General features: G+C 35.1%; 1 pseudogene; it reads left to right on the top strand.

Moving 5' to 3' along the window:
* The first annotated feature begins 656 nt into the window (after window positions 1-656).
* LOC102872878 overlaps window positions 657-9,001 on the top strand; it is a 12,345-nt pseudogene continuing 4,000 nt past the window's right edge.

Below are 9,001 nucleotides of genomic sequence, written 5' to 3'. Positions count from 1 at the left end.
CTTCCCAGATGACTTCTTCCGCTTATAGATTGAAAATGTATAAAGATAGGACACATCCCTTACATACACGCTTCCCAATTTTAAACCATGCAGTGTTTCTTTGCTCTGTTCTGACAATTGCCTCCTGGTTCAAGTTTATATTTTATCATTTTATTAAGAAAAAATTATTTACAAAAAATAAAAATGATAGAAAGGATAAGTTAATGAAATTTGCTATAGAGATTTCAATGCAGGTTTTTACCACTAGGCCAGCCACCAGTGCTCCCTAAATAAATTGTATATATTTTTAATTGCATTAGTGACAGTGGTATTACAATTTTGTTTTTGAATCCTACCCAAATGAATAAATGCAAAGAAAACATCAAAGGTAATGCCCAATTAAATATTATAATAATAAGATAAATTACATAGCTGACACTACTATCTATCTCTACAGTTATTTTTGAAAGTTCAATATTAGGGTCATATGATATGTCAGACATTCTGTATGAAATACCATTTAAAATTCATGCTTGATTCACAATATAGAATGCTGTTTTTCTCCAGCAGCACTATGATTCTTGGACCATGGAAAAATAACAAAAATAACTTTGGAGAGGAACACAAAGGAATTTTATCTGTATCATAATTTTGATAGATATATTTATGTCTCCGACATGTGGTAATGTTTAAGGGGAGGGAAAAAAACACAACAACGTATTCGAGGTTTAAGATTTTCCTAAGCAAAATGCTTTGCATATTTTTGTGGGAAATGAATCTCTGCCAATATACCAGACATTTAAACTCTGATAACTGAAAATAGTTTCCTTTGTTTTCATTGAACTGCATTTTCTAAAGGTTTATAATATTTTGATAATTCTTTTTAATGTCATTGAAATAGAAATTTGAGGAAAATAAAAATTAGCTTTTTATAAGACTAAAAACAGAGAAAGTAAAGATACTCGGGAATTAACATTAAATTATTTTTAAGAATATAAACATAGCTACATATCTCTTCATCATAGTCAGTTTTGGTAATACAGCAACATGAGAATTCACAGCATCAATTAGATAATTTTTTTAAAATAATTGAATAAGTAAAAAATGTGCTACCAATTGTAAACAACTTAAAAAGTCCACCAAATGCACTGCAGTCAATTAAACTGTTGTGCATAAATGCAGTAAGAAAGATGCTTTTCAATGCTTCTTTCTCAGACTATTCATGAGTGTAATAGACCGTGCTATTTCAATGCAAAATGCAGTCAGCTCTTTATTATCCTCACTAATGGTGCAGATAATCCAAAGTGTTAGATAATCCCCAAACCACTTAATGTGCCATAGAAATAGACCTTTTAGGTTAAAAAATTCCTTCTTAAAAATTGGGGTTGATTTATCCACTGAGTTTAGAGAAAACTGGAACCTTTCTGCCCTTGCATTTCACAAAAATTAATAGAAGAAAGTTTCTTCTAATCCTCTTTGAATATACTTCAATGTTATATCAAAATTTTTATTTAGTGAAGTATCATTTTCCAAAATTTCTGTAGCCCTATTGCTTATTATTATTATTTTAAATGGGTTTCCAAAAAGGTTAAATGTATATATTTTTATCAAAATTTGTGGATCCAGATTTTTTGTAAAGCTTGCTTTCCTACACTTGACAAAATAATACGATAAGTTGAATTGGGGGTGGGGGAGACCAACATAAAACAAAACCAAAGAAACCCAAACAAAACAAACAAACAAAAATACTGCAGTCATCATTTACTTCCACTCTGTAAAATTTACCTTTTACATAACAAAACTCATTGCTATCAAGTTGATTATGACTCACAGTGTCCACATAGCACAGAGTAAAGGGGCTTATAGGGTTTCCTAGCCTATAGTTGTTGCAGGAGCATACTGGTCACATCTTCATCCACAAAGTGGTAGGTAGTTTGAGTTCATTACCCTTTCCTTGATCACTAAACCACAAGAGCTGTTTTCTTTTCTCTTCAGCTTCAGATAAATCACTTACTGGACTATAAAATAAATGGAAGAAATGTTGGAGCTACACGTTGTTTGTTCATTTGTTTTAAATAGAAGTTTTCTTCTTAACTAACACATTAATTCTAGCTAATTCCTTAGCTTGATTTTGTTTTATTGTTGTTGTTATGTGACATTGAGTCATTTGTGACTCAAAGTGACCCTATGTACAACAGCCCTGAAACTTACTCTATCCTGTGCCAACTTTATTGTCTCCACACACTACCCTCATTACCCCAGTCACTGTATCAATCCATCTCATCAAGAATCTCTCTCTCTTTCTTCATCCCTCCACCCTTCCAAGCATAATATTCCTCTCTAAGGACTGGTCCTTCCTAGCAACATGCCCAAAGTATGTCAGATGAAACTTCAGAATCCTTGCCTCCAAGAAGCATGCCAGCTTCACCTTCTACAGTACAAACCTGTTTGTTCTCCTGGCAGAGAGAGTAATTCACAAGGAAGGAAATTGTCCATCTGTCTTCCACAGAGCAGCTGGTAGATTCGAACTATATTCCTTTGAGAGGGAAGTGTAGATCCTTACCACTGAATTAGCAGAGTTTTCTGGCAATAGAAGAAGAAAAATATGGACATTTTTAAAGGGTTTTGTTTTGCTTGTATTCACAATAAGCATATATAGAAAAGCAGTAGTGAATAAATAAAAAAAAGATACATTGCATTATCTTATACATTGGAAAATCTACTGTCAAGGAGCTTTTTAAAGTGGGGATTTCAGTTTAAAGATTAAGATACACCTGATCCAAGCCATGGTATTTTCAATTACTTCTCATCTGTCTGAAATTTGGATGATAAATAATGAAAACTAGAAAAGAACTGATGTCATTAATTGTTATAGTAAAAAAAGAGTTTCCAATATATGCTAAATGGACTGCCCAAGAACAAAAAAGTCCATCTTAGGGGGAGCACAATCAGGTTGTTTATGAGAGGCAATGACAGTGAAATTTAATCTTACATATTTGTGCATGATACCTATATGGACCAGTACTTGAAAACAGACATCATTGTGGGAGAAATAGAGGGCCAAGAAAAGAGAGTAATTTCTGAATTAGATAGTTTGGCACAGTGACTGCCAGCAATGAATTTGAGCATAACAGAGATTGTGATGATGCTAAGATTTCAGTGTGCTGTTCATAGGGTCACTGGGAGTTGTGATTTTACTGACAGCAGGCAACAAAAATGTGACAAGCGTCTCAGCTAAAACTATTTTTTCTTAGATTTTGACATGAAATTAATATGAAAATGAATAATTGTATACAAATGTTTCTAATTGTGATTTCTGAACATAGAATAAACAGTCAACTGGGCATAACACATTCAGGGATAATTTAGTAGAAAGTGTAATTTTCACATACAACATAACAACAACAACAACAACAACAACATCTATTTATCCAGTGGTAAGGATTGTTTTATTTTCTGGATGTTAATTTAGAATCCAGGTAGTTTGTTGTGGAGGTGGTTATATGCCATTGAGTTGCCTGCAATTTACAGCAACCCTATATACAACAGCCCTAAACCCTGTTTTATCCTATGCCAATCCTATTGCCTCTGACACATCTACCCTCTATTACCCAAGACACTGAATCAATCCATTTCATCTAGGATCTTACTCTCTTGAGTTGTAGCCCCGCCCTCCCAAGCATGCTGTCCGTCTCTGACTGGTTCCTCCTTGCAACATGTCTAAAATATGCAAGACAAACCTTCAGAATCCTTGCCTCCAAGGAGTAGCCTGGTCTCTCACTCTCTAGGATGGACCTGTTTGTTCTAGCAGTTGATGATATATTCAATACTCTTCTCTAGCAACATAGCTCAAAGGCATCATTTTTTTCTTCCATCATTCCAAGTCATTGTCCAGCTTTCTAAAGCGTAACAAGTAATTGCACAGACTATGGCATGAATCAGGTGCATCTTAATCTCTAGACTGATATCATCGCTCTTCAGTACTTTAGAGAGGTCTTTGACAGCAGATTTTCCCAAGGCAAATCATCTTTTACTTTCGTGGTTGCTGGTACCAAAGTGTTGATTGATGCCAAGCAAACTGAAGCATTAACAATCTCAATTGCTTCACCACCTATCATGATGTTACCTTTCAGACCAATGGTGAGAATCTTTGTTTTCTTTATGTAGAACTTCAATCCATATTGAAGGCTGTAATACTTGACCTTCTGCAGCAAATGCAGTAAGTCCTCCTCAGTTTCAGTAGGCAGGGTTGAGTCATCTGCATAATGCAGATTGTTGATGAGGATTCCTCCAATTCTGAAACCACATTTCTCCTCATAGAGCCAGCATCCTGGATAATCTGCTCTGCCACTGAAAAGGTATGGAGATAACATACATTCCTGGCATACACTTTTCCAATTTTGAGCCATGCAGTGTTTTCTTGCACTGTTTTGATGTCCACCTCCTGGTGCAAGTATAGATTTTGTATAAACATCATAAAGTGTTCTGGAATTCTCATTCTTCTCAGACGTAATCACAGTTTTTTGTGATCCACAGAGTTAAATGCCTTTGTATAGTCAATGAAACACAGAAGACATTCCTCTGGTATTCTCTGCTTTCAATCAAGTTCCATCTAGCATTAGCTATAGTAATGTGAGTACCACAGCCTCTTCTAAACCCATCCTGCACAGAAGGCAGTTCTCTGGTGATGTGATGTTCCAGACTTTTTACAAAAATAATTAGCAGCAGAATGTTGCTTGCATGTGATATCAATGACATTGTTCAATAATTTCCACACTCTGTCGGGTCACTTCTCTTTGAAATGAGAACAAACATAAATCTCTTCTAAGTCAGTTGGCCAGGTGGTAGTCCTCCAGATTTCTTGGCACAATTTAGAGAGCATATCCAGGGCAATGTCTGTTTGTTGAAATATGTCAATTTCTGGGGCCTTGTTTTTTTGCCAATTATTTCAAAGCAGCTTGAACTTCTTCCTTCACCACAACAGGCTCTTGCTCATATGTTGTTTAATGAAATTCTTCTGTGTCTAATAACTCCTTTTGGTACAATGACTCTGTATATTCTTTCCATCTTTGACTGCTTTCTAGATAATTTAATTTTTTGCACCAAGTATCCATAAGTATTGCAACTTTAGGCTTGACTTTGTTCTTCAGTTCCTTCAATTTAAGAAATGCTGAGTGAATTTAGCTGTTTTAATTTTTCTGATTTTAGCTCTTTGCACATTTCATTGTAATACTTTGCTTTGTCTTACGACGCTGCCCTTTGAAACTTTCTCTTCAGCTCATTAATGTCTTGATTTCTTCTCTTTGCTTTGGCTTATTGTTCTAGTGTAATATTCAGAATCTCTTCTGACATCCATCTTGGTCTTTTCTTCTTTCTCTGTCTTTGTAATGACCCCCTGCATTCTTCCTGGACAATATTCTTGATATCCTCCCACAGCTCATCTATTCCTGAGATGGTTTTGAAATTCAAGTGGGATAAACTCAAGGTCAAATTTTGGTTCCTGTGCATGTGATGTAACCTTCTTTCACCTTATCTTAAACTTGTGTATGGGTGGTCTGATCAACAATCAGCACCTGGCCCAGTTTTCATAGCTGATATTGAGCTTCTCCAGGAAGTTCTTCCACAGATTAAATTGATCTGAGCCCTATGCATATTATCAGGTGAAATTCATGTGTATTGTCTGCATTTATGTTTCTTTTTTAAAGTATTTGCAATGAGTAAATCATTGATTTTACAGAATTCTGTCATTCTATCCCAGTCTCATTTCTGTCACCAATTCCAGTCATCCATTATTATTAATTCATCTTGATTACATGTTCAATCAATTTCTGACTCCAAAAGTTGAGAGGAACCTTCTATCCCCTCCTTTTTTTGTTCTAGCTGTTGGTGCATATATTTGAATGATTCCATGGTATTTACAGGATTCCTTATACGTGTATATATATTATCTTGTCACTCAGAACATTGTATTATAGGACGAATGAAGAAACAACCTTTTAACCATAAAAACAACCCCATTTTCTCCTCACATTTTCATCTCCAACATAGTAGATAGTGTGATTACTTGATTCAAAATTATTCATTCCAATTCATCTCATTTTGTCACCACCTAGTATATATGGCTTTCAGAAGAATAAGAATTTTAGAGCAATTAATTGTGATAATGCAAAAACTATACCTAGACTTAGAAGCAGTTTTCTTAAGACAATTATTATATTTTAAAGTTATAATATAAATTATAATATTTTAAGACAGTAAAATTTTCCATTATTTAATATAAAAATGTGTGGTAGGATTGTAGTCTTTCTCCACACTTTTTAAATTTGTATGTTGAATGACTAATCTAAGAAGCTAAACTACGCAAAGAAGACTGTGACTTCTTGGAGCATGATGTATCAACAATGCCTTATTCAACTGACACAACCTTTCTTGCAAAAACTGAGAAAGACTTGGAGCATTTATTGCAGACTACAGTCTTCAGTATGGACTACATCCCAACAACAAGATAACAAAATTTTTCAAATATTTATAATTTTTACTGCTAAGAATAGTAGCAGGCAGGTATAAGAAGTTCAAAATCAACAGTATCCCAAATGTTTGTTTTGCTATATAACTCCATAATTTCTAACATCAACAGTATCTCCTTTGTTCAATTACCTCACTCTTCTGTCTCTTGGGTTCAGTTATTCACTAGAAGGTCTCTCAGAGATTCAGACTTTTTCAGTGGAATGATTCATATGACTGTAGTAATGATGGCTAGTTTTGCAAAAATTGGTGAGTACTATAGAATATTAAGTGTAGTGTAGCTTTAAATAGGGCTTCCCAAAAAGAGTATTCTTGCATTCCAGTACTATGAGCTTATATAAATAAGCTTCTAGTAGGTTGAGGTTGTATCTCACCCTAATCCTTGTTTCTTAATACAATAAATAAAAATTAACAGTTGATCTTTGGCTAGGAAAGACATTTTGGATGAAAAATCTTTGACATGGCAGATATATACTTTGGCTTGAAATACCCTCACACTTGAAGAATCAACTTTAACATTGAATAACAACTATATTCATGAAAGTGTGCAAGCCAGAAACTTCATGTCTCATGACGATCTCCTCCATTTTATATAGTCAATTTCTATTTGTCCATTCCTATCACACCAGTATTTTGAAAAAATAAGCATGCTCCTTTCTCTGAAGAATCTTCTGTTCCAGTGATGAAGTATAGGATCTGCATCCATAAATCCAATCAAAATCCGGTCATTATACTAGGTCAACAGTGCCTGTAAAAAATGTCCAAACTCATTCTGTCCCTTCATTTTTGCATGCTTCCAAATTTAAATATCTTCAGTCAAAAGCTGAAGGTAAGGCAGACAAAAGAGGACAATAAACTTCAGGTAAGGGGGATGCAATCAGGTGAGACATTTACTCTGAGAAACCATACACTGTGGTGCTGAGGCAGGGTTAGGGTTAGGGTTAGGGTTAGGGTTAGGGTTAGAGTTAGGGTTAGAGTTAGGGTTAGAGTTAGAGACTCACACCTTGAGCCAGCACATTGAGATACTGGGGAAGGAGGGACCTGCAACTCCCCCAGAAAGGAACTGCTCTAGTTGGAGAATCTGGCCCACACAGAACCACTCCTCTGCAGACCATGGAAGACAAGCAATGTTAGGAGTTGGGAGAGCAATAAGGTGAGAGTCCACAGAACTGCAGACCAGAGCAGACCTGAAGGACTTTAGGAAAACAAAACTGTCCCTCCCCACAGACTCAAAGGTACTTCCGGTAAAGCTAGTTTCTCCCATATACAAAACATTTTAAGCCTTCAACTAATCAATGGCACCATAAATATAGAGAATTATTAACAATGTAGACAGATACAAGAGAAAAGACCTAACACACACCAAGAAAAATATCACATAATATCAAGAACGCAGCAAGTAGATTCAAACATTGTGATAAAATAAGATAAGCCTTCTCGTAAAAAATGTACAGCATGTTTCAGACCCAATGAATATCCCAGATACAAGGATGTAGAAGAAATAGATTGATGTCAGTCAGTCACACGAACAGCTAATGAGCAAAGCACAAATGGTGGAAGAAAGAATTGTTGTTGTTATGTGCCGTCAGGTTGACCCTATGTAAAATAGCTCTAAACTCTGCTCTATCCTGTGACAATCTTACTATCTCTGATACTCATATCCGCATTACCCCAGACACTGAATCGATACATCTCATCAAGGGTCTTCCTGTCCTGTGCTGCCCCTCCACCATCCTCTCTAAAGACTGATTCCTCCTTGAGACATGCCCTAAGTATCTCAGTCAAAGCTTCAGAATTATTACCTCCGATAGAAACCGTAAATAAAGTGAATATCCCAGAGACATAGAAACAGAATATATATATTGATGTAGAATTATATAAGCATCTATTGTGGAAGTTGAAGATGATAAAAAAGGACTAAAAGTCATAAATAAAGTAAATACTCCAGAAATAGACTCAGAAAAAAATATATTGATGTGGACTAACATAAACAACTGTGGAAGAAAAGAGAAAAGAAAAAATTGAAAAGTATAGATAAAGATAATTTTAAATAGAATCACAAGACAGAGGGAAAAATCAACACAGTACTGTAAACACCAAAAATGCCTTAAAAAGTACTCCAGAATATCAAGGGCGGGAAATGGCAGAAGTTTACAACAAGCTGGAGGGATAAAAATGCACAGTAGAAGAGATGGAACTAAGAGTCAGTGAACCAAATGATAAGAACCTCAATGGGGACACAGTGGAAGAAAAATCAGAGAAAAGACATAACAAAACAATGACATAAGACATAAGAAAACAATATCAACATTAAAATCATGGAGGATAACATCAAAAGGAACAGTATATGTATGATTGGAATGTCAGAACAGAGGCTGTGGAGATAAGTAAAGCACTGAGAAAATACTGAAAGACATATTACAAGAAAACTACTCTTTGATTCTTGAAATAATGTTTTGTAGTTTTCTTTGAACAGATCCTTTGTACTTCTGGTTAG

The sequence above is a fragment of the Elephantulus edwardii genome, unplaced genomic scaffold, assembly GCF_000299155.1.
Source record: "Elephantulus edwardii isolate Elephantulus edwardi_28Jun2011 unplaced genomic scaffold, EleEdw1.0 scaffold00156, whole genome shotgun sequence".
NCBI classification, from domain to species: Eukaryota; Metazoa; Chordata; class Mammalia; order Macroscelidea; family Macroscelididae; genus Elephantulus; species Elephantulus edwardii.
The sequence above is the reverse complement of the archived record's forward strand: the minus strand, read 5'-3'. Positions and strand labels throughout refer to the sequence as shown.